The sequence below is a fragment of the Triturus cristatus genome, chromosome 4_2 (assembly GCF_964204655.1).
Source record: "Triturus cristatus chromosome 4_2, aTriCri1.1, whole genome shotgun sequence".
Lineage (NCBI taxonomy): Eukaryota > Metazoa > Chordata > Amphibia > Caudata > Salamandridae > Triturus > Triturus cristatus.
In genome coordinates, this window is record NC_140586.1 from 479257803 (window position 1) to 479274483 (window position 16681).

Below are 16681 nucleotides of genomic sequence, written 5' to 3' on the forward strand. Positions count from 1 at the left end.
GGATGTTTTCTACTTCTTTACTATAACTTAATCAGTTTGCCAGTAATCTTTCTGCTGCTGCACTACCTGCAGTGACCTCTTCAATTCCTGTTATTTGCTGCTTCTTTCCAAATAATTGCTCCCATTTGTTTCCCCAAGTTTTAGTTTTGTTTTTAGTTGTCAATATAGGTTTTGTTCCCTGAGCTAAGTTATCGCTCTGCCATTACTCCTGTTGTATTAATCATTGCGTCCCTTAAAACTCTTAAATTTCTCATTCGTAATCTGCTAAACTCCTGAACAGTAGAAATTATTTCATTTATCAGTGGCGGGGAAATGATTTTTTTAACCATATTTCATCAAACCAAGCTGAAAGAATTGCATGATCTCACTTACAACATGATCATGGTAATTGCTCAGAGCCTGCTGCAGTCGCCTAGGTATACGTTTTGAATGGCAGTTTCCATGCTGATTATAACTCAGTGATGTAAACTTGTCTCTAACCATTCAATTCTTTCACCTTTTCCAAAAGTATTCTTGTTTCTTGTTTTAATGAGAACCGTTAAGATTCCTTATTAGTTAACAATTTATTGTACACAAAGCATATTTAACTGTACTGTTAGCTGAACCAGTAAATGCAACAAACACCCAAAAAATCGTTATCTGCTGTACATGTCATGGCACATTATCCAATTTAAGCGAAGCAAGTGAGATTTTTCAGTCTGTTTTTGCTCCTTGGGTATGATAGTGTTTGGTGTGGTGCACTACATGTAAATTTCAAGTTAGTCTTACGTTTCCTTTTTCTCAACCCTGTGTAAGTGCTTTAGGTGCTAAAATATGTATTCTTTATTGCACTTATAAGTGTCAAACTACTTGCAGCATGTTCCACCTTATCAGAGAGACCCTTCTCTTTGTTAGGTTTCTTGTAATTGTGCCCCATAGTTATACAAATAAAACATGACTGTGGTAATTATGATCACAAATAGTTAGATTTTTATAGTAAACCAAGCTTGAGCAAATTTCGTGTAGTAGTTTTGCTATTTGGTGTAAGAGTACCTGAATATTGAACTGAAAGTTGAACATTTTCTTTAATTTGTAATCTGAGTTTGGGATATCAAGGAAGGTTAATTGGCACAGAACCACTTTTTTAAATTCAGGTTTGTGTGATTGACATGGTCTTCTCAACACAATCCTTTTTACAGTTATCCTTTAAAGCCTGCCAGACTTGCCTAGTCTGTATTTTACATGACTAAGTGGTAACACTTTCTCAAATCTGCCTTTTCGTGTCCTTCAGTTTTTGTATCACCAAATCCCATTAGTGGGATTATTTTAATGAGTAATTAGAGGATGTTTTTTTACTGTGCATTCTGGTTTGGGGTTAAAAAAAACTGCTTTGACCAGGTTTTAAAGGTTGTTCCTGGCTGCCATCGTATATCGGTTTTTACCTTTCACTTTTTCATATTTCAAGTCCACATTGCTTGCATTTGGGTAATTGTCCATACTAACCTTCACCGTATGTACTTCTTATTCCTCCAGCTTAATAGCTCATGATATTGCATTGATAGCTTTGCATCAAAGCTAGGCATCTGTTTTAAGTATTAAATTGTGCCTCTTCATTGCGTACACTTTATAAAGGAGTTTACAAAAAGGCAGCATTTGTAATCGTAAGACAGATTTATTTGAGTGTCCAGATATTGGTAATGAAATTTTAGACAGCATAGTGACATTTTCCTGTATAGACATAAGATGCATTTTTGGTTGCAAAGTGTTCTTTGCAGAAATTACCCGTGTAACAAAAGAAGATTGGCTTTAAGAGGCTACTGTGATGGGACAGCACAGTGACCTAGAGATGGAGCTTGGATTTGAGGTAACCATTAAATCCTTTCAAGTATGGATTTGAAAGTGCAGTAGCTTGAAAAATTGTACTTAATATGGGAGTTGATCTGTATTTTGTATCTTGATGCTATATATCAATAAATGTAAACCAATAAATGGCATAATAGCGTCTGGTCGTGTTTTTTGTCCAAATTTGTAAAGTTGTTAAATTAATTGGCATCGGTTGGTACATAGGCTGAGTTGCTTAACCATATGGACATGCATGTAATGCAGCAATTCAGTTAAGTGTAAATTTCACACCAGCCATTATGAAAATGTTATTTGACTTGATTTTGCCTTTTGCAAGATAACACAAATTGCGTAATGCTTCCTCCATTTCTTGCAACGTTTGGCATAGGCTATTAATATCTGAAACATGTTTGTGTAATTCATTTATAAACTCAAAATTTTAGAGATGAGAAAAGAATTGGAGAAGAATTTAGTAAGTGTACTTATTTGATCCACTGATATAAAAGCGTTATTTTGTACAATGATTAGTTAACATCAAATTGAAAAGTCCTCCCTCACCGTTTAAGCAAGATTGCTGCAGTTTAAATACATGCCAGTTGAAACTTGACTTAGGTGATTGCGTGCGCATTTGTGTGAATACATCAAGAGTTTACACCACATTGCTTTGTGCTCATCAGTACTACAGAGGTCTTTTAATTGCTCACTAACACATAGTTTCTATGCAGTCTGACCTACACTGTGGTAACAAGTTTATTTTAGGCAGTGTTTGATAAAGTCACCTTTCTGTTTCCTAAGCTACATAATATAGTAATGAGGAGCAAGGACTCCAGCTTTATGAATGTAGCTGCATAGTTTGTATAATCTGAGAACACACTAGCCAAAAAGTGGTTTGCAAATGGGAGGTTTTAAAAGTGCGAAGATGTACTTGCTTTGTCATGCCCTTCTACTCCGAACTGATTAGGAATTTTGCACTGGCGAACTTGAAAAAAAAACCTTCATTAAAAGTAATGTCATTAGCCCTCTATTTCCCCTGGACAGAGGGAGGTGGGTAACCCATCACTCTTTACTTCTGCTGACCGTTGATTGGTCATGAGCAGCAGACCGCTTTAGGCGGCTGAGACTCGCAAGCCTTATTTATGTCAACCTACCTCCACTTTGGTGGGTCGAAATCCAGAGATATGATGGAGTACTTTAAGACTTAAGTATTCAGTCCTATGTGTCCTCATTTACCAGACGAATTAATTCCTCAGCGGCACCACAGACTGTTGCGTCTTATCATATTAACTAGCTTATTTGTACAGTATAATTAGATCTGGTTATTTGATAAATGCTAGCTTGGAGAGAACTTGTGAATCTCGAATTATTGTAATGCAAAACTTGTCCCTTCCATCCAGACCTTGTCAAGTGTAAGTAATTAAAATGTAGTTCTTTAGATGCTAGAACTCCACATCAGTGTATGTTTAGTTGTACCTAGCAAAGCTGCTTAGTTTTCCTTATTAATTTGCAACAATATCTCCTTTGGTTGCTTGCAGCTGTCGAGTGAAGCTAAAAGCAGTGCTGTTAGCCTTCTAAGATCTGATACGGCATCAAAGTTTTTATAGGGCAGCAACATAGGCTATTCTTCATGCTTTGTACAAGGTCTGGATGCGTCTTATAGCCTGATTGTGTGGTTTCCAGTAGAAAGCCATTCCATTCTACATCCTTTAGCCCTAACATCATTGGTTTCCCTAACCAGTTGGGGAGGAAGGAGTTGGACCACAGAATATGGAAGTTTTAATGCAGTCCTACTGTCCCCCTATGGTAGACACCTAATCTTGTCTGTAAGCAGAACTTGTTCTGCAGCAATTTATCTTTAAATACACTTACCTACATCCCCTTATTGGAAGGTGGCAGTGGGGTAGGAACTAGGGGCCTCATGTAGGTAGCATACCAGCTACCACTTCTAAAATACCGAACGATACCGAATCGGTATTTTAGAAGTGGTAACTCGTATGTAGGTAATGAGTCGGTATTTTTTACCGATTCGTTACAATTCGGTAATTACCGAATCGGTATTTACCGATTCGGTAATGAGGCATCCCTTCCCATTGATGGGAAGGTATGCCTCATTACCGAATCGGTAAATACCGATTCGGTAATGTGGTGAACACATGCAAGGGTGGCAGGGTGTCACATTGACACCCTGTTGCACCCCTGATTCGGCCATGTGTACACATGTGGCACACATACATGCCCTAAGGGCATGTATGTATGCCACATTGCACACTGCTACGCGCGTAAAAATGCATAAACACATACATTGATTATTTACCACCAACTATAAGTTGGTGGTAAATACCGACTCTTAAACACCCACACACTCCCCCTACATCTCGATTTTGGTTTCGGAATTTACCGAATCGGTAAAATTACCGATTCGGAAAAGTTACCGATTCGGTATTATTACCGAATCGGTAATTTTACCGATTCGGTAAATTCCGAAACCAATAATTGTCCCCCTACATACCAATAGCCAAAATACCGGTCGGTAACGGTATAATTACCGAAAATCGGCCGTTACCGACCGGTATTTGGCTACCTACATGAGGCCCTAGATGTTTTAGTTGGTGAGTGATTGAAGCTCTTGGATGGACAAGTGCTCGTGCACGGTGGGCCCCATTCTTGAGTAATATATTTTTTTTGTGTGAAGCACTTTCAATCCTGTTTCCATTGGTAGAATTTCCATTTTTAGTAGAGGTAAGCAGTAGTTTGTATTGCCATTTAATCTGCAAATGCTACTGTGTTCAATTACAACCTCTGGAGATCCTTAACGGCTGCTGTCATTACAAGTCAATTTATTTCAAAGGGTATAAAAGTCTCAGTGAAAAGTGCCATATGTATACCTGTGAACGTACACACGAGGCAGTTCTGAAATTTCACAAGCAAAGTGATTAATGGCTACATTCAGTTCTCAATATAGGTTAAACTTCAATATTCAGAAGCACAGTATCGACACCCTCCCCAATATGTTTGTGTAATCAGTCAGCATGCAATACCAGTTATAAAATACAAGCAGGAATTGTGTAATTCAGATGACCACCATGCTTCTAGTGGCTGGCAACCGTACTTTTAAAGAATGGGTTCCCTTAACTAGGTTTCTGCCGCTTCTGGAAAAAATTGGTTTCCCAATCTGACTACTGTGGGTATCTATCCCCCTGACCCACTCACTACCGCCCTCCCATGTTTTAGTGTACCATTAGTCCCTTCCATAGTCTTAGTGCCATTGACAGTCCAAGTAATCTTGCAACGCAATCGGCAAGCATTTCCCAACAGTTAAAGGGTGTTGCAAGGAGTTGAGTCATGTAAATTATTTGAAATGTGTGAGCACATTCCTGTAGAATATTTTCCTGTGAAATAATGGTTTGGGAAGTATTTTTTTTGTTGCCATTGTGAATTTGCTTTGTGAAAACGTAATGTGTTAAACTGTAATGGGTAATTCTAGGTAGTTCTCAGTTTTGAATCTGCTGCATGTACTAAGGTGCATCTGGATGTTTTAGTGCATATCTCAAGGAATAAATAATACAAGTAATGCAACAAATTAGATTCGAAATTCTCTATTATACAGCTAGACCAAGAATTGTTGCTTTTCAATCGGCATGGGGAAGCTTAATTGGTATTCTTTAGGTAATGTAAATCTACCCAGCATTAGCTACGTCATGGTAAAATACTTTTGTACTATGATAGAAACCAGTTTTAAATCTTTTGACTATGTTTTTGGCATGTCTTTTTCTTTCAAGTTCCAGTGATTCCCTTCCATGGCTAGACAGCTCTCCCCAGTGTGTGAATACTGGGGCCAATGGGCAGTGTGCATTAATAATTGTAGCATATGTGGCTGCATACAACCTTGTGTTGGGTGTGGACTTTATGATTTTTGGGGGTGAGGGAGGGGGTCCAAAGCCCACACTGCGTTAGGTCAAAGACTCTACCACCAATTCTTTTCTTCTGCTATCTGCTTTGCGTGTTAGTGCCAACTCTGGTGCCACAAACATTTGAGAGCGCAATTGAGGATGCCATCAAATTCTTGCTGTACATAGAGAATGCCAGGGTGTGTAATTTGGGCCTTTTCAACCAGAACAAGGCAGCTGCAACTGCAGTTTAACCACTTTGATGCAAAACACTACCTTTAATACCTAAGGGAGCGGCTCTGGGAACGCTACAAAATGTAGCACCTAGAGGTTCCTGACGTCTTTAGGCAGGTATGTGTTTATGGGTGGGGAAGAATCGGGCCAATCTGGTCTTTTGGATGTGCAGCAGAGCCACTATTCTGAGGCTTTAAAGAAGTAATTTCTTGAGGCTGCCTGGTCCAGAGATGTAGAGCACACAGATGGGATCCATCCTTTCTCAAATACATTAATGACCCACCGCAACACAGTTAGACCCAAAAGGTGTCTAAGTGAAGGCAGGGCACTAGTACTGAGTGGACCGGAGTATACCTTAAAGTCTGGCAATTAAGAACAGACCTCCGTTCCAAGTAAACCATCTGCAATGGGGTCCCAATTGTGAGCCTGTTGTGTAAAACTAAATCCCTTCAGTTTAAGCCTTGAAACCGCTTTCTGTATGCACAAGCTTTCAGATTCGTGGTTTTTTTTTTAACCTGGCTTTTAAGATTTGAGGTGCCTACCAGGCTGCAGAGAAAATCGAGCTGCAAGATAAGATGTAAGAGAAGCCTACCAGAAACCTTAAGGACTTGTGTAGTAAGAATGAATATTGTGAGTTGGCAGCTGAGTTTTCTCTGGACGTAATGCAGTTTTGCAAGTCAACTTTTGTTGTTTTAAGTACACTTGAGTTATTTAAAACGTTTGGGCACGGAGCAGAATGCTTCAACCAGGAATTTGTTATAAAGGAAGAGGTAAGATCTTCACATTCTGGAGCACAGGGGAACAGGTTTATGCATGGGAGCCTAATTTTAAAGAACTTTTTAATTTGCGTTTAGTAATCTTTGTGAAATTTGTTAACTGCATTTGTAACATCCTTGTGGTGTTCGGTGCAAAGTTGTGACAATGTACTCCATATATTTTAGATTGATTTGGAATGCAGTAAAAAGCTTTAAAAATACCTTTGTAACGTATGTCATAAAACGTATTATGTAACTTGTTTCTTGGCAGTGTTTACCTATGCTCCTGTTATTTTGACTTAAATGTATTGTACTACAGTCTTAGTCCAAATATCCCATCTCTGCTGCAAATATGTAACAATAAATCAGTGATACGGTTGTGATGTAGTTTTTTTTTATGGATTTTTGAGGAACATCTAATTACTAGACAATTCAGCAAATAATATGGCCACAGGATACTTGATCATGCACCGGCTTGGGATTGAGCTCTGGAAAGCTTCTGGCAAGGAATTTTGAAGGCCATAAAATGCTTTAAATTTCCAACATGCGTGGCGCTTAATATCTGAGAAGCTTTGTAAACCTGCCTTCATGTTATCTACAGAAAACACATACATTGGACAGCATCAAAAAGGGCTGTAAGGCAGGGATTTACAGTTGAGGGGGGGAAAACGCTTTCTACTTTTTTTTTTTTTACCAGTAGCTACAAAGAGAGAAAGTTCAAAAGCAGACACGTATGCCCTATATCCAAGGCTCCCTGTTACGTTTTTACTGATAAATACAAGCGTTTATTTTTTTAGGTGGATAAATACTCAAAATTGTGCTGCTATTGAGTGCCTCTCATGCTGTCTTTAATGAATTATATAGCTTAGCATTTGGACAGCATGGGAAACCCGGATAAAGTTCCTTTAAATAATTGCATATGCCGTATAGATTTCTGGTATCCTAGTATTTACCAGTGGATGTATTATGTGATATTTGGTGGTTTACATAGGTAAAACAGGACAGACATCAAAGTATGAGTGTTAAATAAATGTGGAAATGTACATTTTTACAATTGCATTTATTCGCAAAACACAAAATAAATCAGGATGAATACAGATGGAAATGTAAGAAAATACTATAAAACTGGGTGCCCCAATTATATCTCTAGGTGACAACACTCATAGGCTTTTTCTTACCTATGCTCCATAGCCCATTCAATGAGGGGGATACATGTACATATTTTCGGGATTTCTTAAGGCACAGATACACTATCCTCATGTTGACTACAGATAGCACTGATTTTACAGACTAAGTAACATAGCACGCATATTGAGAAAATGGAGGTTCTAGCAAGTAATTTATTTGCAAGAATAACTTATTCAAGTTAGCCATGAACACCGCAAAGGGCTGCACTGGTATGCTTCAGTATAGCTACCTGTGATGCATTATTGCAATTAATCAGTAACCTGTGTACATGGCTGAAAACATTCTGTGTGTGCACACAGGTAGAGGGGGGGGTGGATCTATATAGGCACATGATTTGGGACGAAGTTAGTGAGTTGCTGAGCTTTGAAGGAGTTTAAGTCACTACCTGTTTTGACTGGTCCCTTGTCCCACAGTGCAGCAGCACGACTGCTCCATATTAGATTTTCTCCAGCATTGAGCATGATAAGCTGCTCTGGAGTTGAAGGGTCAAACACATAGACCTGTCTTAATGGCATTTATGTTTGGGTCCAGCAGCTTAAGAGAATGACAATCGCTAGTATTGAGCATCTGTACACTTAATTGCTGGTATTGTTGTATTTATTTGATGAGCAAAGTTTTGTCAAAGGGCTCGTACACACCAAAGACTAATTTATTATGGAAAATATGCTTTGTCTGACCTCCACAGCATATGTAATGAGTGCTTATTCCCAGGAGGGGTGGGGTGGGTTCCAACTGCGAGGCCTGTTTTGTTTCCTTTGATAAGATTGTAGAACATCTGACATCGGGTGTCTAAAGTCTCTGCCACTAACCGCTAGAGGCTCATCAGATAGGCCAGTGGTTCCCAAACTGGGGTCCATGACACATTCCTAGGGGGTCCCCAGGCAGCAGTTTTAAAAGCACTGCAAAGTTCCTTGAATAATCAGCAGCTTTTGAGTAGCAATAAAAGTGTCAAGATAACTCCGGTGATTAATGTACCTGCTGTAGAGAGATGGAGGTTTTGTCCAGTGGCAGTGTTGACTCCTCTTAGGAAGCGCTGGTGGTTAATATGCTTGCTACAAAGAATGTCTCCCATGCATTTTTTTTTTTTTTTTTTAAACAGTATTTTGTTTTGTGCATAGCTCAGTGGGTTCCTGCTTTTGCCACAGATTCTTTTGTTGTTGTGCAGTTCACAAGTTCCAATCGTAGTCTAGCACAGTGAGCTATGAACTGCCATCAAAGAGCTGCATGCAAACTCCACAGTACAAGTTAGTAAGTTATGCTTTTTTTTTTCCCCAGTCTTTCATTATCGCGATGCTGCTAAAAAGGTTTGTTTGGGTAGAAATAAATCCTTATTAAAGTCAATGCTAATCCCTGTTATATTCTGAATCCTGAGTTTCTGCTTCTCCAGACCAAGCACTCTTAAAAATGCCTACCAGTATGGATGACATGTGAATCCTACACCTTGTAGTCAGTCCCTTTTGCCTTATGTAACTTTTTCCATTCACTGATTTACACACATATGATTCATGGTCTCTCTGTGTGTGATATAAAGTGCTATGAGAGGTGCTATGGAATGCATGTGACAGTGGGGCTATGGCGAGATGAGAGGCACTGTTGGAGGGTAGTAGTGAGGGAATCATTGAAGATTGTAAGTCATTCAAGATTGACAAAAGATTGTTGTATCCTGGTGCATAGTAAGGTCATTGTTTACTTTAAAAGCTAATACAATTTAATATATAATGACAAATGTGTTGTAAAATGCACCATTTTCCCCCAAATTTTCTTGGGGGAGAGCTCCCAAAGCCCCCTTTGTAGTGGTCAGGCTCACTCGCTGCACTTGTGCACAGTACTGGAACTGGTCTGACAACATTTGCCAGAGCAGTTTTGGGTTCCAGTCCAGCCTTGGCAGTAGCAGGAGCCTCAGGCGGCGAAATAAAACCAAACAATGAAAAGTTAGTCGCAAGATACAGCACCAACCTTCCCATTAGGATTTTTCAATTTTTGCAAATATTTTTAATATAAAAATCGAAAATCTTTAGTAATTCAAGTGAGTCTTTGTTTGATGTGCACGTGTTTTTTTTTTTTTTTTTCTTCGAATTAGTTTTGTTTGAGATTTAAATCATATAAATTGGTTGGGGGTCCCTGGATTCCAGTAGTGACTCAATGGGGGTCCTCAGGAGTGAAAAGTTTGGGAACAACTGAGCTAGGCAAATTGAGAGCTGGAGGACTTTACCTCCTACGGTTTGAGGAAGAAGTGAAATTGCTACTGCACCACCAAAACTTGTCAACCAAGTTGATGTCCCATGCCCTGGTGGAACATACAGGTCCCAAAGCAATCTGCTGTAGTAGAAAAGCCCTGCTCTCTGGCAGACATAGTTTGCGGTTGAGCAAGTAAATGAAGCCTATCCTTCCCATGCTCCTACCACACTGACGAGTGCTTACAAACCACCATTTATGTTGAATTTGCAGTCTCCCATCCAAACTGAAAGAATTTCCACCTTAAGGATTGAAATCCCTGCCCCCCTGACAAGGTAAGAAACTTTCACCCTGAAGCCCAAGTCAAGGCCTACTTCAACACCTAAGTTACAGTCTGCAGAGAGCTCGATATTAGACTTGTGTACGCCGTTAAACAGCAGGAAAAAAATATTGAGACCCTGGGAGGACTCTGCCCAAAGCTCTAAGCCTTAGCACAATACTCTATTATCTGCAACCACCCACTCCTAAGAGGGTTAGCATATGCAAGAACAGCTCTTGGTCTTACTAGGTGTGTTGGTGCAAGCCATCAAGTTAAAGTACAGTGCCTAATGGTATGTGGCTTGTAAGGTGCAGATAATGTAGGTAAAGTTTGTGTACAGGAGCAGCCCGAGATTAGGCCCAACATAACACCTAGGATATCACAGAAGAATTAGTACATGTCCTATATACTAGATTGTGTGCTATATTTGAATACATGGTACTGCAATTTATGGGGCCCTGACGGTGGCATTGACCAGCAATTGTTGTCGCAATACAGGTCATAAAGGTAAAGTATATGTACAATGAGCTGCGAATCATGGGGACCAGACAACAGAGTAGAACGTAATTTGCACAAGGCATGAAATTAAAGTGCCTGGGATTGTACAGCTTATAAAGTTTGTACAGGAGCAACTCTAAAAGCCACACAGAGTCCTGGGATACCACAGAAGAATAAGTAGCCGAGTTGTAAAATACGGCAAGGTGTCCATGCAGGGTGTGTTGCGACAATACAGATCCGTTTGACTTGTGTGCTCTAACAGATTGCGGGCTTGCATTATGAATTCCTCAAACTTGACCATTTCTCCCGTTGCCTAAACCTTCAAATTTGATGGGCATGCAGCAGAGTAGTATATGTGCTAAGGATTCTCTTCTATAGGCTCTGGTTGAAAGCAGGGCTAGTCTTGCTGATAAAATTACTTTTAAAGCTTACTTTACCCACTGCCTGGTTGAGGTGAAGTTCTGTTGTGGTGCCATTAGTGACTCAGGGGACTTTGCTAGAAGTGTTTCCATATCCAGTACTCGTGAATGATAGTTGTGGAAGGTTCGATACAAGTATAGTTGAGTTTTCCACAGCGAGTTGCAAATGTTCTTCACTACAGCAAGGTCTGTGCTTGTGGGAATAGTTTTTGTTAAAGCCTTCATAGTGTTGGTGGCCATTACTTGAAAGTAGTATTTTGCCAGGGCTGCTGGATTTTGAGGCACAAGCCCAAATTCCAGATTGGTGTGGGGTCGGAGAGGTGGAATCACTTCTTGTAGGCTGTACACTGGATCTTTTCTAGGGTGCATCCCAACATACCTGGTAATGTTTGCTGAGTGTAATTGAGTGCTGGGAGAAATTTGGCATAGACTAGCCTCTGAATGGTGTTGGACTGTCATAGTACGTTGTTTTATTTGTACAAGGCATGCTCCTTGATAGCTATAGTGTTGTACACAATTCAGCCACTGTGGCTGCTGCCACCATCTATTGGACTTTAGAGATCTACCAAACATCACTACCTTTTGTTTTGCTCCTGTTGTCCACATGCTCATTTGTGTTCAGGACATTGCGTATGGTCCAACACAATCAGCTGCATGTGTTGGATTCTTGTCGCTGATTCATGGGGTGACTAGGACAACTCCAGTTGGGCCCAAATATGTGGTGTAAAGGTTGCTTAACATGAGGGCCAGCACACAGTCTAGTTTTAATCCTTGATCTGTATTCATCTTAGCAGTGGGTGTCTCCCCCCCTGCGAGTTTATCTTTTACCCAAGTCATGGTGTATAAGGACGTGATTGCTTTGTAGCAGTTTGGGGCCCATGGCCCACCACTCTAATGTCTGCTATAAGATGTTCTGGGCAATTCTGTCAAAGGTGGCTGCGTAGTTGATAAAAAATGCGAACAGTGGGAGTGATGTATTTGCTACTACTTGATGGCCAGGTAGGGCAACAGTATGGTCCACCGTTGACCCCCCATGTGAAACTGTTTGGTAGAAGGCCTTCTGCACAAGCCTATTTCGATAGCTCCTGGAGCAGTAAGCAGCTGTATGCTTTGCCCTTTGTCACTGCGAGTGTGGTGGGTATGCCCAGACATGGGCCCTGTGCTCACCAAGCCATTGGAGTCCAACTAGCCTGGCTAATGGGGTGGTACCCCCAAACTGGTCCCAGGATGTTTGTTTCTGGGTGAGGTAGAACTGCCCCTGGCAGTTTAAGTTGGACTTATCCCATGGAGCAGGGTCAAGACTGATTTGCGAATGGCTGGGTCCAAACTGGAATGGCAGGTGAGCAAAATGATTTATTTAGGCCCAGATCTCTGTACTGGGGGAAGTGTTTTATACAGTTCAGCTTTCTGTTCATCAGGGTTTTTTGGGGGGGGGGGGGGGGGGGGAGCCTAAACAGCACTTGCGCTGTAGGCGGTCTGTTGCAATTACTTTGGAGTCTGAATCCTCCTTTGCTTTGGATTGGCTTGTGTGTCATTTAAAAATGCGTGCGTTAATGGCTGATAAGTGCAGCATGTCCCACGTTGTTTCCCCTTATGGAGTATTGGCTCGGGAGTGAGCAGCGGCGTGTGCGTTTAAGTTTTCAGCATCCTAGCCATGCGATGCCCACGGCCAGGCAGGCATGGTCATTACTGCACACACGCCTCGGTCATCCCAGGGAGTGCGCCGGTTTCACGAAAGCGAGATTCAGATGGCCTGTAAGCGCATGAGAGAGGAGTGGACGAGCTTGGAACCGAGGGGACTAGTATTCTGGGCAGCTGCTGTGAGGTCTGGAAGGTGGGCACTCCAGGGTGGCCAAGTAAGGACGTTCCAGCAGGAAGGAGCTGCCGGAGTGTCCTCTTCTCACTTGTGCTGACGGTGACCAACTGTGATCTGGCTCCCCTGGACGGCCACCTCCCCCATTTTGCTGGCCAAGCTTTATACATAGGTAAAACATGCAAACATAGTGCTTCATGACTGGGGGTACTACACAATCTTTACAGTAACCTTCCTTAAGGCCGGGGAGTCTACCAGCTGCTACCTTAGCAATGCTAGTTACCTGTAGCGCCCCCCTCCTTCCAAACAGCACCAGCTGTCAGGTTAAGGAGGGCCTCTCGCGAAGTGCAAGTCCAACTATTGTTTATAACATATTTTTCTCTGACCATTCCAATAGTCTTTAATTCACAAAGTAGCAAGTGGCAGTGCAGTTGAACTTTGCGATGCTTGAATCTGTGCATTGGGATGGCACCTTCTACTACAGAGACTGGGTCTGCTGAGTGTGGTATGGTAATGTGTTGTAAAGGAAGATATAGAGTCCATGTAGGATACTACTTTATTAGTAGCTTGGATCCAGTATAGGAGCTCAGGTTACCACATAATGCTAACTCCTCTCCATGGAGACTGGCACCACCCAGCATGAGGAGGGGGGGGGGGGGGGAAATGCTATTTCATCCGGTACATGGGATCACAGCTCCCGCATTCCGCGGGTCTTATCAAACTTGTGTGTTCGCTAGTCTGCATTATTCACGAGTTTGGACTGACGTGTAGGTCACGACGTGGGCACTGGTGGCCTGTGTGAGGTACCACATGCAGGACAGGTACGACACATTTATCTAAAATACTAAAGAGGGGGTGCATTGAGTTAAAAGACTGTTGTATATGGTACATGAAATATAATGAATACCGTACTATTCGAAGGAAGACCACAATCCTTTAAATCATGTACAGATTCACAAACCCTCACACACCTAGTATGGTTAACTTCATCAGTGGGTTCCACATCGAGGCTTGGGAAGCATGCCCGTATCTCCCAACCTAACATGGATCTACCATATGTCCCTTGTGATTAGTCTGGTCTTGTGTCACTCAATGTGTCAGAACCAATGGCAATACATGGCTCTATGTTGTGCCATTCAGAAATACTGCCTTTCTATTGGTCTGTTGCTTCTAAGTGTCCCTTCTTTGGGTGCTTGATACAGCCCAGGCGATTTCACTGCGTAATGGTTTTGGATAGCCATTGCACGCTTCCTCCGACAGCACAGTGATGGGCTTCTCCCTCTGTGCGTCGCCGTCTGGGTTGCTTCTCTGGTTGGCCATCTGTTTCCTCTAAACTGTTGTAAACACTCACTCTGTCCTTCCTGTTGATTTTTTTTACATGCATCGTTTTATATAGCGGAAACTCAACCAAAGGTCCTGAGGTGCTTTACATAAGCGCCAGTTACACAGGAACACATTCATTTTCGGCACGCATCGGGTGATTTTTTTTCAGAGTCATAGAATGTGGAGCTGATGCAAAGACGCGAACTGGGTTGCCTATTGACAAAGTTGGCAGCTCTGCCGTTACGCCACATCCTCTGACCTGTACTATCCTATAAACAGCACAGCACTTGCTTCCTTAGAGTTCTTGGGGGAGGGATTGGCTCACCTTACAAGGCTTCCTTGTCTTCACAGACTAGGCTCACTTGACCGTAAAAAGTCTGAACACTAACCGTAATGTTATGCAGTGAAGTGTGACACAGCACTTCCAAGCATGATGGTGTGGACCGGACTGACGGTGTTTCCTTCTGCAGCGTATTATTACACAGTGGTGCGCTAAATGCCACCCGCCCAGCACGACAGCTGCTCTGTATGAAACAACGGTTCAGTATAACATAACCCTACCCTGTAGACTTCAATTCCTAGCCCTAAGCTGAAGTGAACAACCGAACTATGTAGCAGATGCTGAACCCTCTGAGCATTGCTTCCCGATTCGACTGAGTGTATTCTGCAAGGATTTTGCTCTGCCTGCACCTTTGTACTTAACCCAGCTGATTACTGCTGCCTACTGTGACGTATCTGATGTCAACCTGACATATGCAAGCGACAGTAGCTGCGAGTTACCAGAAAAGGTAATGGAGGCCCGCGCTGCTTATAGACACAGAGCAGGCTTATAGGCAAGGGCAGAGGCTGGAAGATCTGAGAGATACACAGTTTGTTTTTAAAGAATAAAGGGTTGGATGGGCTGGAGTTAATGAGGAATCCTTACAGGGGGTGGTGGGAAAGAGCACCGAGCTTTACGAAGTGCCCAGGAAGCCACAATGTAAACAGTTTCCCTAGTGACACATGCGCCAGTCCTCCAAAATGTGAAAAAAAAAAAAAAAAAAAATTAGTAAATGAAACCAAACTAATTTAGCACACAGACCTGTAGAATGTGTTGAATTGTGCCCATCTCACTCCCCACCCACCATCCTTCCAGGTCAAGACCGCCTACTTAGAACTAGGTTTCACTAATTATCAAGTAGCACCATAAAATTTGTGAGCAGAGACATTTAGCGCAGAGCCATGGTAAGCAATTGCTCAGGCCCCCTTTCATGGTGCCTCCAACTCTAATGTACTCTGTTAATTCCGCTGTTTGGCTGTAGCACAAAGGATGCCTACGTCCCACCACCTCCCCAATTGGAGATTATAGCACACTGCATACCCTTGATTGACTAAGGTTTTGTTGACTGGAGGCCTGAGCTTTCTTCCATATGCTGTGAACTGCTCAAAGTACACCAAGCACTCACAGGTGTTAAAACATTTTTGAAATCAATGAAACTATAACAAGCAAAAGCAAGGTATTATTAATAATGTGAATTAATTTGCTATCAACATGTCTTTCTGTTACTAGGCACGTAATGGCCGGACAATGACCTATTTCTGCATTGGACATGTTTAAATCAACAGACACATTATTAGAAAAAGTGATAAAACAGTTTACATTTGAACCCTTCCCTCAACATTTCCTTGCAAACCAAGCCATGCCACCTTACATTTCTTACGAAAATGCGTTTGTGATACAGTCCTTGACAAACCTGGTAAGAACCTCCGTCGAGTTAATCCACTGCTACTCTTATTGTTTAAAACACCCAGTACTAACAAACACTTCTCCCTTAAGTAATATTGCAGGTGCAGCAGCATGGGGTACATGGGTATGAGGGACCTACTTCACCATAAACGCCAACCAGTGGCAATAGGTGCTTGCATTAGGACCCTTGTCTCCTTCCTGTCCCACTGCCTTTGGAACAATAGATGTCAAGCTGCTTTGTCAAGTGTGAACTGTTCATCCAACCCAGATTGTTCCCATTGCATTCCGGAACTTGCTGTTTTGTTTTTTTTCTCCCTTATGAGCACAATACTGACTACAAGTTTCACAAAGCAAAGGTAAAACCAGGTCACTCATGAGGGACATCTAGGAGTACTAGTGTCTGTACCACCCATCATTATTTTAATTTAGTATACTTGCGCACTCCTGCTCAGGAAAGATTTTTGGAGCACTGGCAAAAGAACTTTTTGCTTTTTGGACACGCATCTCCCTCCAACAATTCCCATTT